Source organism: Saccopteryx leptura, chromosome 11, assembly GCF_036850995.1.
Source record: "Saccopteryx leptura isolate mSacLep1 chromosome 11, mSacLep1_pri_phased_curated, whole genome shotgun sequence".
NCBI classification, from domain to species: Eukaryota; Metazoa; Chordata; class Mammalia; order Chiroptera; family Emballonuridae; genus Saccopteryx; species Saccopteryx leptura.
In genome coordinates, this window is record NC_089513.1 from 2,076,588 (window position 1) to 2,096,062 (window position 19,475).

Genomic DNA, 19,475 nt, shown 5'->3' on the forward strand with positions numbered 1-19,475 from the left:
CCGCCGTAAGGAGCCCCACAAATCGCTCTGGACTCAGTGCTCAGGTGCCCAAGCCGGCTAAGAGGTGCATCCCGACACGTCTGCACGTATGGATGCGTGCGTGTGTGTGTGGATCCGTGTGTGCGCGTAAACAGCTTCCCATAACTGGAGCTGTGGCGGCGGAGTCCTTGGGAGAAAGGGGCGACGACGAGCCGTTGGGATCGTGATTCAGGGCTATTAGGGGAAGAATGAGCTGCGTCTGAGTCATCGCGAGCTTCCAGACTTTCCCCGCAGTGTGGCAGAACTTTGTGCTGATGAGACAATAGTGGAGCGTGTGCGTTTCCTACAGGGCAGACCATTCCGAGGCTGGGGGAAACCTGGGGCCTACGCCGGGCCGCGGGGGCTCGGCCTCCTCCCCGCGCCGAGCAGCCCCCGGAGCCCGACCGGTGCCGGGGTCCTAGTGGGGCGGGTGCGTCCGGGGCGCGCACGGGCGGCGCGGGGAGGGAGTCCGGTGCGTGGAGGGCTCCGCGCGCCCTCGCGCGTCCCCCGCGCCCGGGCGCAGCTGGCGCGGTCGGTCTAGCGCAGCGATCGGCTCCGCGCCTCCGGCGCTCGGCTTAACCTTCAGAAGCGCGGGGCGTGCGCGTCCTCTTTCCCCGGCCGCCGCCTCCCCGCCAAGGTAGAGGACGCGGTAGGGGGGGCGCCGCGGGCCCGCTAGGGGGCGGGGGGCGCGGGGCCCCGCCCTGACCACGCCGTGGACTGCTGTGTGCTCCGTGGGTGGGGGGCGCCGGGGAGGGGCTCCCGGGCGCAGGGAGGGCGGCTGGGTTTTTCCTGCTGGTAATTGCTGGGCTCTGCAATCCTAAGAGAGGGAAGATGCAACTTCAGGAGGCGAGGCGTGCGCCGGGAGGTGGTTTTTACCGCAGTGGAGGGCCGGGGTGGGGGCCGGGGTGGGAGCGCGGAAGAGGCTCTGGCTTCGTACACTTCGTCAAAGGCGACGCGGGAGGAGGGGAGCTTGGATGCGCTCTCCATCCATTAGGAGACAAAGAGCAAATTGCCTTACTTTAAAGTAAAACACGCTGGCTAATGAAGGTGGGTGATGGCGCTGCGGGGCCCGAGGAGCCGCTTCAATTATTAAGGGTTTGGCTGATGGGATCGATGCAGAGAGCACCGCGCGCTGCTGCCTAGGGGATGTGTTTGCTTACGACCGGGGGGGGGGGGGGGGGGGGGGGGGGGGGGGGAGGGGGGGGCGTGTTGTTTGTCCTTCCCGCTCCCCTGTTTGCCTGCCTATCGGTGGGAATGTATCAGTGACTCTAACATTAAAGAAGTGAGAGTCTGGAAGGGAAGTTAGGGCAAGGGTGGGGGCGAGAGTTCCCGCAATGACTCGGACAGAGGTGGGCAGAGGTGGTCCGGGTGGCAGGGACTCCTCGGAGAAGCACACAGCCAGGCTGGGGCAGGGGCTGTGGCGAGGGTGGGGTTAGAAGGAGGTATTGATCACAGTATATACTCGGGTATATGCAAGAAAAAAAAAAAAGCCATGATGTGTGGTGGGGGTTGTGGGGGTGTGTGGGGGAAAGGGCCTCGTCTTCCATTTCCAGGGAGAACTACCATACTGAATAGTTACGATCGGTGTTTAGATTAAGCCGCCTCGTCAAGTTTTAAAGAAACTTTGTATAGATAAGTTTGCTAAAAGCCAGAGAGTTGGGTATTTAAAACAGTGGTTTATGGAGGAAGGTGGCGCGATGACTATCAGCCCTGGTGGGCTGGGAAGCCAATGGACCCAGCAGTTAGGGACCAGGAAGACCCAGCCTATTACCGGAAAATGTGGGTCCCTAAGCCAGCCCCATTTATTATCAGCATTAATAAGCTCCCTGCAGCAGACCAGGATCAGACCAGCAGCTTCTTGGTTGTGGATCTTGTATGTTACCCATTGCTCTGGGCTTGTTGATAATTACTTGGTCTCCGGTGTGCAAAGATGAACTCACTCAGCCTTATTTGAAAATTATATTCCTTCTGTGCCTTATTTAATCCAGATGCACAAAAAGCCATTTGCTGCTTCATTGTTGGTTTACAATTTTTGAAAAGCCGACTGGTGTAACCTGTGGAATTTGAAATGCAAATAAAAGCCTGTAGGAGTTGAGGCAGAACAAATCGGTGTTTATAAAGTGAAAAAAGATTTAATGTCTTTGAAATCATTGCAGAGGGGAAAAAAAAGGGAAGGGAGGGAGTTATTTTTCAGGGAGTGAATTGTGTTGATGTCAGGTCTTTTTGGAAAAGATATTTTTAAGGTCTGAAACCTGGGTATCTAAAGTGCTTACAGGAAAAACAGATTACAAGATTAACATCTGTTATCATGATCGTTTATCTCCAGCCAAAAATAGGTCAGTTCTTAAGGAAACACGATTGCTGGCGCATGCTTAAATAAAATTAAAATGAGTTCATAAACTAGGACCTGCATTTTTTTAGAATCTGACTTGTAAAATACATTTTTTATATATATATTTCGAGATCAATGAAAGGTCAAAAGTTCCTTGGATGTTGAGAACCGCTGTCCTCCCTGCGTCCACCCCTCCCAGAAGGACCCCCTTCTCCTTACTCTAAGCTCCCTCTTTGCCCCCTCCCGGGATGGCTAATTTCCCTTTTCATCCATTGTGGAAGTACAAAATACACTTAAATGGATATTGTCTGACGCCCTCATGAAAGAAGGAAACCCCTTCGTGCAGATGGCTAACTTTCAGAGCTCTGCTTTTCTTTCACCATTAAATGAAACGGTGGGGAGGGGGAAAAAAGGAAACAGCCCTCGCAAAGTTTCCCTGCCCCTAAGTGAGAGTGACGGCTCTGCCGGCCAATCCGTAGCGGCTTTCTCCATCCCGGAGGTAATTTGGGGTGTGAGTGTGTGTGTGCGCGCGCGCGCGTGCATGCGCTCATGTGTCTGCACACTGTTAAGTCCCACCAGCCCCGCACATCCGCAGGCTCCTAATTTGCACAGCTGTATGCTGTAGACGTGGATCCACGCTTTTATCTGAGTCCCTGCAGTTCCTAGGGCAAGCCGCAGCCCAAATGGAGATCCTGCCTCCTCCAAGTGTCCTGTAAAGAATGGACACAAGAGGCGCTTTCGGATTCAAGTGGAAACCTGCAGAAAAGAGGAATGATGTGATCATGCTTCTTCTCAACAGCTGGGGGAATCGGCTTTTTCTGCCTCGTTCCCACGCGGCAGGCGCGCCCTTGCGCGTCTGGAGCCCGTAAGATGCAGCCCACTCGACGGGCTCCATGCGCACAGAGGACGAGGACTGTTGAAACTGTGATGTTAACTCCGTACAAAAGTGAAGGCAGCGTGTACCTTCCGACTTCAAATTTTATTTTGTCTCCGGAAGTTGTCACTTAGTCCTTGGCAAATTCTAGAGTGTGACCTGCTGCTGGTCAGTGAAAGTTCGGCGGACCACCGACTTAATGAGTGTGGAGCACGGGCCGCATCGCTCGCATCATGAGCACTTTCACGGGTGGAGAGCGTTACGGGCCGCCCGACGCTGGCATACCGGCTTGATCTGGCACCAGTTTCCCTGGGAACGTTGGTAGTGTTGTGTGTGGAAGCGTGTGGACCAGACCAGGCTGTGTACCATCTCTGTCACCGTTGCACTTGCTGGCCTGCCTCACTCCGGGATGGATGGTGATGCCCCAGGGCACGGGTTAAGGACCCACGTGTGCCCCTTCCTCCCCGGAGACCCCTCCTTGGAGATCCCTGGGAGGGACTCGCTCCTGGTCCGCTGAGCCGGACTGAGATCACCTCAAGGCCCATGGACAACCCCAGGCGACCTTCGTTCTCCTTCTGTAACAACCTAACTCGGTTATGAGGCGGTGTCCAGCCCCATGCCTCCAACTTGGGCCGTTTCCGCCCCCCAAGGCGGAGTTGGATCCGATTCTGCCTCCCGTCCTCCCAGTGAGCTCGCCGGTTGAGGAATGGGCTGCAGTGGGGTGTGTAGCTGGATTAAATCATTCCTATTTTTGTATCTTCAAGCGTTTCGGCACTGGGCCTGGGGCGCCGCGGGGTAGGCGTGGACCGGGTGGGGGCGGGGCAGAAGCAGGGGGATCTACCTGCCCGCCTCGGGGGTGGGGGTGGGGGCGGTGGCAGCTTGTTGCTGGGCTTCCTGGGGGCAGGCCGTGGGCGGGGCGGCAGGGAGGGAGGTGGGGGAGGGCCCGGCCCTCGCCCCCGCCCCCGGCGCCCGCCCCCCGCCCCCGTCATGTGGAGCGGACGTCACACGCCTGCACTGTAACCCAAGAAGTGAAAGAGACGGGGACCCACGGCCCAACTTCTCACCGTAACAAAGGCGGGGGTCGGTGTGGGCCGGAGGGGGATCAGCTGGGGAGGGAGCGGGCAAGAGGAAGCGGTTCGGGGCGGGGGCTAGGGGGTGGGGCGGCGGGGGGGGGGTAGGGGCCCGGCTGTGCGGGGTGGGGGTGGGGGTCTGCGCGGGGCGAGGGAATGGGGCCCGGCCTGGCCCGGAGTCCATCGCGGGGCAGGGGTCTGTGCCTGCCTGGCCTGGGGGTCTGCGCCTGGCCTGGGGGTCTGCGCGGCAGAAGGGCTCGCACTCCCGGGGCTCAGGCGCCACGGAGGCCAGGTGATTGGTTTCTATTTTAAACTTCACTTTGTTCTGGTGGAGGTGGGGCGGTGGGAAAGGCGTGGCCCCCAGGAAGATTACATAAGTGTTCACACCTCATTCCGTCCGGGGTCTGGCATCCCGCGCGGATTTGGGTGGGAGATCTGGGGTGCAATGGCCCAGGCGCCTGGCGGGGGCCATTGCGCGTGGGTGTGTGTCCTGCGGTTAGACCTGACTCAACTGGGCTGGAGGAGCCCGGTGGACTGGGGGCCGCCTGGGAAGCCCAGATGTGCCCGTGGGCGTGGGCCGGGCCTGCCAGCTGGGCCCACTTCATAACAAAGGGCAAGGCTACGGGACCCTCGGATGCGCACCGCACTGACCTAACAGCAGGTCACAAAAGGAACTTTAGAAGGTGGTCTTGATTAAACACTGCCCCCTCCCCCCGTGAACCTGCCATTAAGTCACCAATGCTGATTAAAGATGATTTTAAAATGGATATACCTCCTGCTGTGGCTACGTAATCAATACCCTTAAAGAACTCACCGGCGTCGGAGCAGGGCGGGCTGTTCCCCCCAAACAGGACTTTCTCCAGATTATTTTTCAAGCCGCCCTGTGAATAGGATTGGGGTATTTTGGTGGAGGAATGTAAGTGCTACTTTAAGGAAGGAGGCATGCGTGCTATTTGATAGGGTACTCTTTTCTGCCGCGAAAGAAGCTCATTTTATCATTTGTTTGTTCCTCCTTCATTTTCTCTTGCATTCTTTGATTGTGGCATCAAAAATCCCTGTTATTTATATACATATTTACCCAGACCAGCCAGAATTAAACATACCGCATGCCAGAGCTGCGCAGTCAATGGGGAGTTCCCCCTCTTGGTCAAATTTGAGCAAGTTGGGCGCAGTGGGGGTGGTGCCTGGTTGAGAGTTGGGTTGCAAGGAGGACATCTTTGGTTTCACAAGAGCGAGGGGCATGCCATCTTGAATGGGCCCTAGGAGAAACTGAGCTCGGAGCCAGGCTGCTGGAGCATTTTGGTAATGGAATTAGACTTTGGATTTGTTAAGATAACACACGTAGCATGTTTGATATTTTTTCTTAGTTGTTTGTGTGCGTAGGACTGACTTGTTTTCTTCAGCTTGCTGCTTTGAATAGGCTGAAACATTCAGAGCCCATGAACATACATGTTCAACAAATAATAATCCCATGGGATGTGTGATAAAGTGACTCCGTTGGCCTGGGAATTGCTTCTCCAAAGTGAAACCAAACAGGGAAGTGTGTGTTTGGTAGGCACTGTGTTCAGCAGTGGGAAGGCAGGGGTTTTTGCTTATTTTTGTTTTTCAGGGTCATTTTCCATAAGGCTGACTGTAACTGAAACTTACTGGCTGAAAAGAACTTTAACTTTGGGATATATCACTGAGGACCTGGGAATCCTTGACTAAAAGGGGCCTGGGTTAATCCCCTGTATTTGTAAACAACCTTTAAAGTTGCCCTGACCAATTTAGAGATTCATGGGATCTGAAAGCCCACGTCTCTAACTTGACAAGATGTTGTCCCAGAAACCAGCAGGCAGTGAATAGAATGCAGGGTTGATGGTGGAAAGAGGTCAAGGCTCAAAGCTCTGTTGTCTCCACTTCTGCCCTACTAAACTTAACCTTTATTTACCTTTCCTTGTTTCCTACCTGGGGATGTTTGAGTCTTGCAGGTGAAGCAGTTGATGTTGAGATGCATTGAACCAAGAGCAAGGAGACTCCTTTAAAAAGGATGTTTTTTCAAAAGGAGGTGTGTGCTCTCACAGATGGTTTATTAGCCTTACCAAATAGGGAAAAATGGTAATGTAACCCGGAGATTTAAGGAGGGTTTAGTCATGGATTGTTCTTGAAGAACCAGTACTCTGTGTATTGGGTTATGGGGGATTTTTGTTTATTCGATTTCAGAATACGTATTGTTCTTACTCATAATTTACCAGAAGGAATCTTTAAAAAATTTTTAAGGGAGTGTCTGGCTGTAAGGCTGCGTGGGGGCTGTGTTTAGAGTTTCAGCGGCATTATACCTTAATGCCACAGAAATAGGAAACTGAAATATAAGCTGATTACGTGCTGCAGGAAGGAGCTTGTCCAAACGTGTGTGCTTTTCCTTCTGTAACGTGCTTGTTCTCAGTGTTTAAGGTGGTGCTGTTTTTGCTGTTTATTCCCTTTTCACTGGAGAAAAGGTGTGTGTGTGTGTGTGAATTATATAATAGAAAATGGCATTTTTCTTAAGAGTGTACCTAGATTTCTGAGTGCGTGAGGCTTCTCAATCTTACGTGAAGGAAACAATTAACTTTCTGATGGGCATTTGATGGCCAGATAGCTTGGAGGTGTCTCAGCAGTGGGCACGGAGTTAGGCAGAAGTCACAGAACCGATGGAAGAAAGCAGAAGAACGTTAACTTTATTTAATGGCTGTGTTCTACACGTTAGAATGTAGAAGGAACACTCCTTCTTCAAGCAGATATCTTCCGTGCTGTAAATGTTTACATACTTTAGCGCGTGGTTAGAGCTTCTGACACAGTTGATTCGTTCTTTGAAAAATACATCTCTTGGCTGCACTGAAGGTGGTTCACTACCCGTGGGCCCACGGGGGGGGGGGGGGCTTGCATGTGTTGGCCCAACCCTGAACCATGTTCCTCCTTGAGTGTGGGCTCACCTGCGGCCCAGGGAGCACCCAGCACCTTGAGCTGCCCGGGGTTGGCTTACCACATGGCACCTTTGACTTTTACTTCCAGGATTATTAATGTCAAAACCTGAAGAATTAATTGCGTTCCTGTCTTCAGCACCCAGACCCTGCGGTGGCTGGTGGTCGAAAAGTACCTCTTGTGTGGATTTGCGTTTTTCAAGTGAATTTCCCTGGTGGGATGCGAGTGGTTGGAAGACATCTCCTGGTGTCACGGAGATAGATGGCAGGTGGATGCAGCTGTGTGTGTGGACGGCTGACTGGCATCTATGGACTCTGTCCTCTTTGCCTGGGAGCTTAGGGAGCAGCAAATTGTTCCACTTCCTTCTGTGTGGGGCTCGGTGCTAAGGGGGCGCAGGAGCTAACTTCCATAACTGTGGTCTTCCTCTCCCCTCACGCCTTCCCTGGGATTCTTACCTCCCAACCTGTCTGGCCAACAGTGTGCTGGCAGCCGCCTGTGAAGGCTTTTACTGTATCCTGTGGCAGCCTATTCCAGATTCAAGCTTTGGCCTTGGTCCTTTTTGGCCCCAGAAACAAGTGAGTTTGGGATACGGGAGGTGGATAGTTCTCTTTGATGGTTGAGTGATTTCTGCTCTGAGCGGGGTGAGATTACACCCCCTCCGCACTCTCACCAGAGGTGGCAGAGTGACTTATAATGTGTGTGTGGGTCCTCTTTATCCTTGGACTCGAGCCGTGAACGATCCTAACAGTTTTCAGGAATACTGGCAAATGATGACACACCCCTTTCAGGAGAGAGGAATCACATCAGATACTTAGGAAGAATTTATTAAACCAACCTTCTCTTTGGAAGACCAAAGAAAAACTTGTATGAACTTAAAACGTCTCCTCCACTTCTTTCAAAAGCATCTTTCTTCCCCACGAATTGTCTTCCACAGAGGACTGTTCTGGGGGGGAGGCGTGACCTCGCTGTTGGAAGGGCACGTCCTCGGGCACTGTGAATGCGCTGCCTGTATTTGAGGACAGCCAGCTCCGAGGCTCGGTCTGTGGAGGGTGTTTGAGCGGCCTGGGGAATGAGCAGTTGTAACTGTCCGTTTGTGTCGTCTTTGTCCCTCGAATCTGGCCGCACGTGATTTGGAGCAGCTGCAGCTTTTCTTTGCGAAGCCAGCCTGGCTGTCCCGTGGATGTCCAGAACAAGAGGGTGTCCAGTGACGTGCCTTTGAATGATATGAAGTGTAAACCCATGCTGTTTCCCCAAAAAAGAGGACCTGACAATGAGGCTTCCCTTCCAGGGCCACTGAAAACCTCCAAGCAGGGGCAATCAGAAATGCGACTTTTTTTTTTTAGCACGCAAACAGGTCAATACCTGTAGAGTAAGGGAGGAAGGAGCACCCCCCCCCCCCACCCCCGCCCAGGGGCCTAGAAAAATCAATTGTTTAAAAAAAGCAATGGCATCGGATGTGTACATACACTTTGCTGTTTACTTGAAATTTGAGTTCATTCTGGTCGATAGTCTTTCTGGGGTGTGTGTGTGGGGGGTGTGGGTATGTGTTGGCCAGGAGTTTAATCCACTTGTCCAACTCTCAAACTCACTTTGAGAGAAAGGTATCTTGTCAGACGGGGTGGTCCATAGGTAGGTTTATGGTCGTGAGAATGTGAAACACAGTTTATTTAATATTTATTTGCACTGCTCGCAAAAACTAGGGGATCAGGGACAGTGCAGAAGCTCCAGTCCTTTCAGCCTTTTTGTCTACTGCATGCTCACCAATGAAATAAAAGTTGGTTTTGCATCTCACCTGCCTAATCAAACAACTTCCTTTGACTTGTCCTTTGCTTTTCTGATGTTCTTGTTGAATGAAAAAAAATCAAGTGCTGCTTTTTTTTTTATTGCTTCATATTAATTTTGAAATATCCTAATTTCTGTGAGTAGTAGTACATTGTCTTTCTCTTCCATGCAAGCCACTGTGAAATGACTTTTGCCCCACCCTGTATAGGATGGTGAAGTTTAGACAGTTCCTCGACTGAGGCTGGGGAGGAGAGACAACTATGTTTTCTCTTCAAGAGCAGGATTAAGCCGGTGGTGTATTCCCTCTGAAGCAGGTAGACTCCTCTCTCTCACCATGGGGCACCCCAGGGAATTGCTGATGTCAGCTCCACCCTGGACTACAGCTGTCCTCCTATTTTCTTGCTCATTTGGGGGCTTGTGAGTGCAGGCGACATGTGGTGTTGGCTTTCAGGGCCCTGTGAAAGAGAGACTTAGAAATTTGAGGTGCTGTTAAAAGTCAGTATTTAACTGAGGTGCAGTATTTTTTTTTTCCTTGATGAAGAATTAAAACAACAACAACAACTCTTTTTTTTTCAGCATTATTTTGCAACCCTCCTCAAACCCGCTCTTCTCTTTTCCCCCTCATGCAAGGAGAGGATGGTTGTTTAGGAATTTCCCTCTTTGTTTCAGAAAAGGGCAACAATGTGTCTGTCTCTGCCATCTGGCACTATTTAACCTGTGGTGCTCCGGCCTGTGCTGGCCAGTGATTTATTTCGGCATTTGAGAACATTGTCTGAAATTTATAGTGCGGGCGCAGGGCGCAGGGGAAGTTGTGACAGAGGCTGCCCCTGGCACCTACAGCTTGTTGTTGGGCCCATGGGTTGGGGTGGTGAGCTAGTTAGTGTCACTTGTACGGTTCCCGAGATAATTTTTGTGGGAAATAGTTTGACGTTCAATGCGGACGGGTTGAGTCAGTTCAGGCAAGTGTGGAGCCCAGCGTGGGTGGTTAACATTTCTGCCAGTTGCAGACAGACTGAGGTTGGGCTGGTGAGAGAGTGCTTTCCCTGCTTCCTTCCTCATCGCTCAGTGAATTTAACCTCGAGCTCACAAATAGGTTTTTTTTGTCCACCCCTTCAAGACTTGTGTGTTTTTTTTTTTAATGGATGAATTGGCGAACAGATCCTATTTCATAGTATTTTATTTTTTTCTGACTTTAATTCATTTTTTATTTTTTTGGTTCCAGTTAATAACACAGTATTCTATTAGTTTTGGGTATCCAACCCAGCCATGAGACATTGTGTAACTTCCCAAGTGACCATCCAGGTGCATCTGGGATGGGTCTGACACCACAGGCAGTTATCACAGTGTCACGGACTCTGTTCCCTATGTTGTATACTCCACGTCCTTGTGACAAGGCTGTGACGACGACTCTGTTTCATACTTTGAATCTTTGTGGTGCCCTGGCCTGGGAGCTCCGTTGGTTAGAGCATCGTCCCCATATGCAAAGGTTGTCGGTTTGATCCCTGGTGAGGGCGTGTACAGAAACAGATTGACGTACGTGCCCTCTCTTTCTCTCTTTCTTCTTTCCTCTTTCTCTAAAAAATCAATAAAAAACATTAAAAAGAAACTTTTGTGGTGCTGTTCTGGAGTGATCTGGAGGTAGCCCTGGAATGCCGTCACTTACGGATGTGTTTTGAGTACCCATGCTGTACACTTTTGCATTTTGGGGATTGGCTTGCATTTAATTCACAAGGGGACATCTTCAGCCACAATTTGGGGGGGGGGACCCCATGGAGACAGAGCTGCATGGAAGCCTCTCCCTGCGTTTTCCACGTCCCTGCAAGGCTGTGGCCTCACTGCCCGTGCCCGCCCATCTCCGGGCCCCTCGCTGTGGATGGATCCATCTCGTTAGCTCGAATCACACCCCGCTTCCTGGTTTTAAGGAAAGAAGTAAGCACATTGGTACTCCCTCCCGCATGTGCACCCGTCACAGGGCCTCCACACGCGTGTGAGGTGGGGCCTGGGTGTTGCTTGGAGAACCGCAGCTGTGGTCAGGAACGCGGCTTCGGGCGATGCATAATTTATATTGACATTATCAGTGATGCAGGGAGGGACACTTTTATGCCATTTGAGAAAATATCACCACTCACCTGGATAATCCTATCCCGTCCGATTCAGACTCATCACGCCAAGGCGTCTCTGTCTTTAGCGTGACTGTTGGCATCATGATGATCATTTTATCTCTTTGTCACGCCAGGCATCCTTGAACCTGTGTGATTGTGCTGAGGACCGCCCAGCCCAGTTGGGGGCTCATTGTGGCTTCCTGGTTTCCGAAACGGGGCCGGGGGGGGGGGGGGCTTTCACTTTTTAAAATATGAGGTAAGGATGATGATTTCATGCCCAGAGCCAGCTTGGAGAATTGGACTGTTAGTAATTTCGAGCGTCAATGTACTTGCCGTGGTCACATGAACCTGGGACAGGTCTGTGGAGTTGTGGGATAAGGAGGAAGATTAAAATTGTTCTCCATAAATTACCCTGGTGACAGAAAAGCAGAATCTGTTAATGGTTTTATAGGAAGATTGGCTTATCAGTGATTTTCTAGGTTGGTGAAAGATTATGACCTGTTTAGAATGTGAACTTTAGCAGGGAAGGTTAATTTTCCTAATAGCCATGCCTTTTTGTTCATGGTGTGTAGGACTTGGTTGCGGAAGGAGTTTCCTGCAGTTAGGATGCAAGGAGGGAGAGGGGTTTCTACGATCCCTGTTTGTTGTTCACCTAGAGACATGAAGGGACCGGGGCCACTGTGCATGTCAGGCTGTCTGGAAGTCTTATCTACTGTTCCCGGAAGCTACAGGCCATTTTGGAAAGTACCTTAGATCCTTTGGGCCCCAAAGGCACCATTTTGGATGCTTCAGAGGGGATGGTTTACTACCGCACGGCCTCTGCCTGCCCGGAGCAGAGTTCACATGGCACCTTACTCCACAGTGTGGACTTCATACCGGTGTGAAGTGGTACTTGGATTCTGTGGAACGACCGTGAAGGAAAACGTTCATTTTCATCATTATTTACCTTTGTGGATTTCTATTTGGGCTTGTTTTAGAAGGTTAATATTGAGAGTTACGTATATGTTATAATGAGCAAGGAACTTAATGATGATTTTTTTGGAGTGAATTCTGGCATTGTACAGGTACTGAGATGCAGAAGGATTTGGGAACTCAGCCAAGGGCCTAGCGATGGACAGGGCTCTGATCCTGTTTTCTTCTTCTTTTCCAAGTGAGAGGAGGGGAGATAGATTCCCACATGTGCCCTGACTGGGATTCACCTGGCAGCTTCCATCTGCGGCTGATGTTTCACCCATCTGGGACAATGCTTAGCAATCGAGCTATTGTTGGTGCCTGAGACAGAGACTCCAGGGAGCCATCCTCAGTGCCTGGGGCTGATGAACTTGGACCAATTGAGCCATGGCTGCGGGAGGAGGAGAGAGAGAGAAAAGGGGGAGAGGGAGGGGTTGAGAAGAGAAGCAGATGGTTGCTTCTCCTCCGTGCTCTGACCAGGAATCAAACCCAGGACATCCACACACCAGGCAGATGCTCTAACACTGAGCCAGCCAGCCAGGGCAATCCCGTTTTCGTGAGTCCCAGGTTCCACCAGGGTGAATGTGCACAGGAAGCTGTGGGAACAGTCCACATTCCAGATGAGCTTGTTAAGAGTGGACCAGGTGGCAGAGAGTGCAGACCCAGGCCATGGCTGGGGATTGAGGAAGGAGTCAGTGCACTGTCCCTGCCTCCTGTGTGCCCTCTGATGCCCAGCTTGAGATCCAGAGAGAAGAACGTTGACTAAATTTTTTACATCGCTCAACAGGGATGTTGGATCAGTGTGAGAACTAGATGGGCGGTCCCATTCCAAGGCAGCAGGGGTGGGGAGCTGAAACTCAGGAACCCCAGGTCATCAAAGACCCCGCAGCTGTTGGCACGGGCTTCCCAGTTCAGCTCGGGGGCCAGCCACACACGCTTTTTTGGGAAACCCAATGGTCACGCCCACACACAATCACTTTTTAAATTTATTATTATTATTATTATTTGTATTTTTCCAAAGTAAGAAGTGGGGGCAGCAGACAGACAGATTCCCGCATGCGTCTGATTGGGATCCACCCACATGCCCACCAGGGGGCGATGCTATGCCCATCTGGGGTGTTGCTCCGTTGCAACCAGGGCCATTCTAGTGCCTGAGGTGGAGGCCATGCAGCCGTCCTCAGAGCCTGAGCTAACTTTGCTCCAGAGGACCCTTGGCTGCGGGAGGGGAAGAGAGAAATAGAAAGGAGAGGGAGAAGGATGGAGAAGCAGATGGATGCTTCTCCTGTGTGCCCTGTCGGGGAATCGAACCTGGGACTTCTACACGCTGGGCTTCTACTGCTGAGCCAACCGGCCAGGGCCCACAATCACTTTTTATGAGAATAGTAGATAGAGGAAGGAAATGACCAGCATAGGAGAGAAAGTCCTATAAGAAAAAAACCACCAAACGCTGGCAGGGAGAGGGGTCAGAGAAGACAGATGGTAGTTGAGATGGTTCCCTGCTTCTCTTGTGTGACCCTTTCCTGAGCAAAAGAACAATGAGTAGGTTGAGCCCCAGATTTAGAATGTGCTGTCCCTTCTCTGCACTGAGAACTGTCTCATTAATTACCAGAAACTCTATCCCAGGTAGTTTGCTACCTTTCTAGAAATTTCTTAAACTCCCTGATGACCTGTGTGAACTCAGACTGGCCTGGGTGGGTGCAGTCGGCGTCAGACTTGATGGTTCTCCTCCTTTATGAGAATGATGTGTGTGTCAGAGTTTTCACAGCCCTGTCTTGAGTCTCTGGTCATGAAATCTTGTCCTTTGCATGTGAGTTGTGACAGTTTGCTCCGTATACCCACCTCTTTCTGTCAAGGGCGGGAGGTGCACTTGAGGGTACACTTTAGATAGGCAGTAAAACAAAAATGAAAACCAAGAAGAAATGGAATAAGAGGTCACGACAGAGGCGGGGGAGGGGGGCATATTACGGATTATAGTATTCCCTCTAGGGGGTGTACAGGAACCAAATGTCAGAATCCAGTAAATTTCCGGCAAGAAAAGCAAAGAGAGAAACATGGCCCTTATATGTTGAAGAGAAGGACAGAACTCCCATAAAACAAAAGGCTTTTTTTTTTTTTTAATATTTTTCTGAAGTTGGAAACGGAGAGGCAGTCAGACAGACTCCCGCATGCGCCTGACTGGGATCCAGGCCGACGCTCTACCACTGAGCCAACTAGCCAGGGCCAAGGCTTTTTTTTTTTTTTAATGTCAAACCATAAGGAATCTTTTTTACATTGATTTTATCCTGACTGGTTATTGTATGTATTTTTACATAGACATTTGTCTTCAGTAGTGTCTTCAGGGCCGATGCCACAGTGGCCCTTGGCAAAGCGGCAGCATAGGTATGAAGAACCAAGGCCCGTGAACAGAACGTGAGGCATGGAGAGTGAGTTTTTGAATCTCCATGATGGTGTGACCCAGGTTATTGGGCGTGACCATGTCCCATTTTATTGGAAGTTGAACGTTGACTCCTCATGACTGACTGTAGAGTTGAGTCGTCCTTGGTGAGGACGTGATTTGCTCACCTGGTCACAGTCCCATGGCTGGGTTGGCTGAGGGGACCATGTTTTGGACAGTCACCCTGAGTTCCAGTTTTCCTCACTGCTGTTCAGACGTGTAGAGTTTATTTGCGTTCTTGGTCTGCGCCATCTGGAGTTATATCACGTGATAGAAGACCAGGGTCCCCTCTCTTGCCCCCCTCCTCTCTCCTAAGTGGCTGGGGTCACCGATGAGCCACCCAGGAGGAGATGGGAGTTGCTGTGTGGTGTCCTGAGATCGAATGCGTATGGTGACCCTATCTTCTGTGAAGACAAACAGAGGTATTGAGGGACCCATCAAGAAGGAGAAATGTCTAGAAGAGTCAGAGGGTTTGAAGCAGGGAAACAGCGTTCCAGCCAGCCGTAAGGATGCGGCCCCACCCTGGTCCCCTGACCCTCTGCTTCTCTCTCCTCCTTTTCTCCAGTGCGGCTTAGGGAGTGTCCCCTCTCTATGCTCCGGAAACTGGGGGGGGGGGTCTGTATTTCCAGAACTCTAGGACAGGGGTCACTGACGTTTTCTGTGAGGGGCCAAATGCTAAATATTTTGGGCCCCGTGGGCTCACATCTCTGATGGCATTACCCAGCAGAGGCTCATGGCGCGGGAGCAGCAAAAGACTGCTCACCAGCAAATAGATTCCCTTCGTTGGGGGACTTGCACTGGATGTTGTTCATGGGCCACAAAATACTATTACTTTTTGATTTTGTTCCAACTGCTTAAGAATGTGAAAACCATTTGTAGCTTGCTCGCTTTACCAGAATAGGTGTTTGTGCAGGGTCAGGCTTGCTGGCCGTGGTTGGCTGACCCGCGGGGACCGAGTAGCCTGACAGAAATATGACGCACCTGTCATTGGAGATTTTCTGGCGACCATGTGAAAAGTGGTTAAAGAAATGGGGGAAAGTCACGTTCATACGTTTTCTGTAGCCTAATGGTTCCACGCTACTTGTGCACCTAGGTGACGTGCAAATGATTACCGAGATATCTTTTCTTTTACATGAAGTCGGTGAAATCTGGTGTGTTGTTCATGCGTACAGCTCCTCTCCATTTGGTCTCTGCCCCTTTGGTCCCCACAGGGGGCTGAGATGATGGGCCCGTTTGGGGAGCCCCCACCGTAACCATGGCCAGGTGCTGAGGTTGAGTCAGAAATCTACACTCTGCAAGTTCAGCCATTTCTACACAAGGACATTGAGGGAGAGATGTTACTTTGGAACTATCTTAGTTCAATTCTAGCAGTTTCCTTAGACCTCTTTGGGGTCCGTGCCAGGAGCCCAGGGTGGCTGTGTGGGGCACCATGCAGGAGGGTGGGACCGGGCCCCACGGCGGGTCGGCCCCCGAGTCCTGGGTAAGTTGGTTGAGGGTGCTCTTGGGCAAAGACCCACCTGTGTAGGTAGGTGTCTTCCCTGTGTTTCTCGTGGCCGGCCCCCCACCTCTGGTACAATGTCCAGGGAGAGAGGAACCAAGGGAAAACGCACACTCTGTGTTGGACCAGCCTCCAGTCGGAGTGAGTCTGGGCCACATCCTTCACCGTTCAGGTGTGAAATAGGCTGGCGACAGAGAGTGAGAGGTGCTCTGGGGTGAAGGGAGACACAGTCCTTGGTAACAACCAGTTCCAGCACAGACCTTGTGATGGTTGGTATTATTCTCTGTCTCATCCAGCGGAGACTTTACCTCCAGTGTCAAACCAGCATAAGCAGTCTGGTTATTTCTAATCTTTGTGCTTAAAAAAAAAAATAAAATGTTGGCCCTGCCCGGTTGGCTCAGCGGTAAAGCATCGGCCTGGCATATGGAAGTCCCGGGTTCGATTCCTGGCCAGGGCACACAGGAGAAGCGCCCATCCATCTGCTTCTCCACCCCTCCCCCTCTCCTTCCTCTCTCTCTCTCTTTTCTCCTCCCTCAGCCAAGGCTCCATTGGAGCAAAGTTGGCCCGGGCGCTGAGGATGGCTCCATGGCCTCTGCCTCAGGTGCTAGAATGACTCCGGTCGCAGCAGAGCAACGCCCCAGATGGGCAGAGCATCGCCCCCTAGTGGGCATGCCAGGTGGATCCCGGTTGGGCACATGTGGGAGTCTGTCTGCCCCCCTCTTCAGAAAAAAAAGTTTATTTTAGAAGAGTTGAGCATGGTGGTCACGTGGAACGAGGTAGATGTTATAGTTTGGTTCCCCTCACGATGTAGAAGGCACATGCACAGAACGAGGCCACTGTCCCCGGGGCTTGGACTCAAGGTGCACCGGCCGTGAGGACCAGAAGATGTGAGCAGGTGACGGCTTTTCAAGCCTCCCTCCACGCTCCTCATGGACCAGTGCACCTGCTGCTGTGGGGTTCCCCCCACCCCTGGTCCTGTCCCTGAGACCTGGGACATGGTGGTTGCCTCAGAAGTCAGTGCGCCGCCCGTTCTGCGTAAGAGCTGGGGAAGGGCCCACGGTCAGGGTTCTCACTTAGCGAGGCTGTGTGGAGGCTACCACCTTCCTTCCCTGGCGTGGATCTGGAACGCACATATGTCATCAGGCCTTTCTACGGAGCTCGTTGAACTAGAATAATACTAACAATAATAAAAGTGAATACCACTCCACCCCCCAGCAAAAAAGGATCGCAAGCAGTATGGCTCAAAAAAGCTGTTTCTTTTTTTTTTCATTTTTCTGAAGCTGGAAACAGGGAGAGACAGTCAGACAGACTCCCGCATGCGCCCGACTGGGATCCACCCGGCACGCCCACCAGGGGGCGACGCTCTGCTCACCAGGGGGTGATGCTCTGCCCATCCTGGGCGTCGCTCTGTTGCGACCAGAGCCACTCTAGCGCCTGGGGCAGAGGCCACAGAGCCATCCCCAGCGCCCGGGCCATCCTTGCTCCAATGGAGCCTTGGCTGCGGGAGGGGAAGAGAGAGACAGAGAGGAAAGTGCGGCGGAGGGGTGGAGAAGCAGATGGGCGCTTCTCCTGTGTGCCCTGGCCGGGAATCGAACCCGGGTCCTCCGCATGCTAGGCCGACGCTCTACCGCTGATAAAAAAGCTGTTTCTCAGAAGGAAAAGGAAGTAGCTCTGGCAAGGCAAACCAGTCTTCTTTAAAAGGATGCTTTTTTGCAAGGAGATGAGGGCTGAGTACATTGTTATGAATTTCGTTCATGTGCACTGTATTGGTGAGTATGGTTCCTGTATTGTTCCCGGGCTCCTAGGAATTACAGTGAGCTACACGGAGGAAGGTTTCAGGGGTCCTGCCTCAACGGTGTAACTGGGCCAGTGTCTGGGTCCTGGGGAGTGTGTTTGGGGGAGTCTGGAAGGCAGGTGGCAGGGAGGGAATTCATCAGTGTACAAGTGTGAGAGAATCACGGCGTGTTGGTACATTATTGTGGGCCTCAACGTAGGCCCGGAACGCTGGACTGGTTTTTTGGAGATGGAGCTAAGAAGCTAAAGCTAGTCTTGCTCCCCATGTGACCCCAGACGGCTGTTCTGTTTGGCGGTTCCGTTTTGTTCCATTTTCAAGGTGAGACACAGTTACATTGCTGACTCATTCTGGGGCTGGTCCCGTTCTTTGCGACAGGGTGTGTGGCTCACCTCTCCTCCCTTGCCTGTAAGTCCAGGGGTTCAGCTCAACAAGTTGATTATTTTGACTGAGGGTCAAAGTTCCATTCCTCCCCCCTATCAATCACTGAAATGCTCCTTTCGATAGGGAGCCGGTATGGAGACAGACGGGAGCTGGGGGGGGGGGCAGTTTTGTTTACTGTCCTGCCTGTGAATGGCCGTATCAGCATTCAGCCAACTTATCAGATTTTTATTTTTTAATAAGATCGGCCAGCATTTGGGTGGAATGACAAAGTACACAGCAGCGTGGTTCAGCCGTGATACATTGTGCTGCTTATATTTTCGTGTGTCTGTGGCTCAGCCAAACAGCGCTTGGCAAACACGGGCAAAAGGGTATTTCTGCGCCGAGTAGAAAGACCAGCCTTCCACGTACAGGTCACGGTTAGGGTGGGACCTAAAAATCCTCCGGAGAGTTTTGCAAAAATCCACATGTGTCTCGACGAGTTAGATTGCATCAATGAGCCCTTATCTCGAAAATGATTTCAGCCTCCTTAGCCGGTCACCCCCTATTGGCCATCCGTGGCGGGAGGGTTAGGGAGGAGGCCAGGAGCTTAGGCGATTTCCACCTAGTCGTGTGAAATTTATAGGTGTTCAGTTGCCCAAGGATCTGCTCATCAGATGAGACTTGGGCATCGCTGTCAATGAAAGTGTTTTCATGAAAATGGCCCTTTATTAGCTGGTCTGGGAAATTAGTGGGAAATCAGTACCCCCCCCCCCACAGGGGGGGCTTCCTGTTCAGTCGCTCAGGTCAGACTTTCATTTTCCCCTTGCAAGTCACTTTATTTAATTCGCTTTAAGATGTCCGAAGTTGAGCCCTGTCTCTGAGTGGGAGGAATCATCTTTGTGCTGGGTGGGAAGGAATAGGCGTGCTCCCTTCCTGCATGCCCATCTGTCACAACTTTGCTGCTCCTGCAGAAAATCCCTTTGCTGGCCGAGCGTTGGGCCACGTGTCATTATTCCAGGGGATGATGTGATTCTACCCAGTGTCAGTACTGAACTGGAATGAAACATCAGCAACAGGTACCCAGTGTCTTACGGGGTTGTTTCTCCCGCATCAAGGGATCAAGACAGACACGATTACTTTGCTCTTCAGACACTCACAGAGGTTTTCAGCAGTACTATAGATGTTCACAGTCTGAAGATGCCACACTCCCTCCCCCGCCTTGGTGTCATAAAGGGGGCTCGGGGACAGTGTGGGAGTCCCAGGAGGTAACACACAACTTCATTTTCGCCTTCATTTGTCTGAATAATTTAGTTGTGGCC

The 19,475-nt window shown here is 51.6% G+C and overlaps 1 protein-coding gene across 5 annotated transcripts in view; it reads left to right on the plus strand.

The window, feature by feature from the left end:
• Positions 1-480: 480 nt before the first annotated feature.
• Positions 481-19,475, plus strand: part of ZNF516 (zinc finger protein 516) — a 103,209-nt gene continuing 84,214 nt past the window's right edge. Inside the window, exon 1 of one of the 5 annotated variants that reach the window (XM_066353632.1) lies at positions 481-655. The gene's annotated coding sequence lies outside the window, so the exon portion shown is untranslated. Of the gene's footprint in view, positions 656-984; positions 1,066-2,753; positions 3,946-4,182; positions 4,305-19,475 lie in introns of those variants that run through there. The other 4 variants (XM_066353636.1, XM_066353633.1, XM_066353631.1 and 1 more) reach the window with 4 other exon arrangements.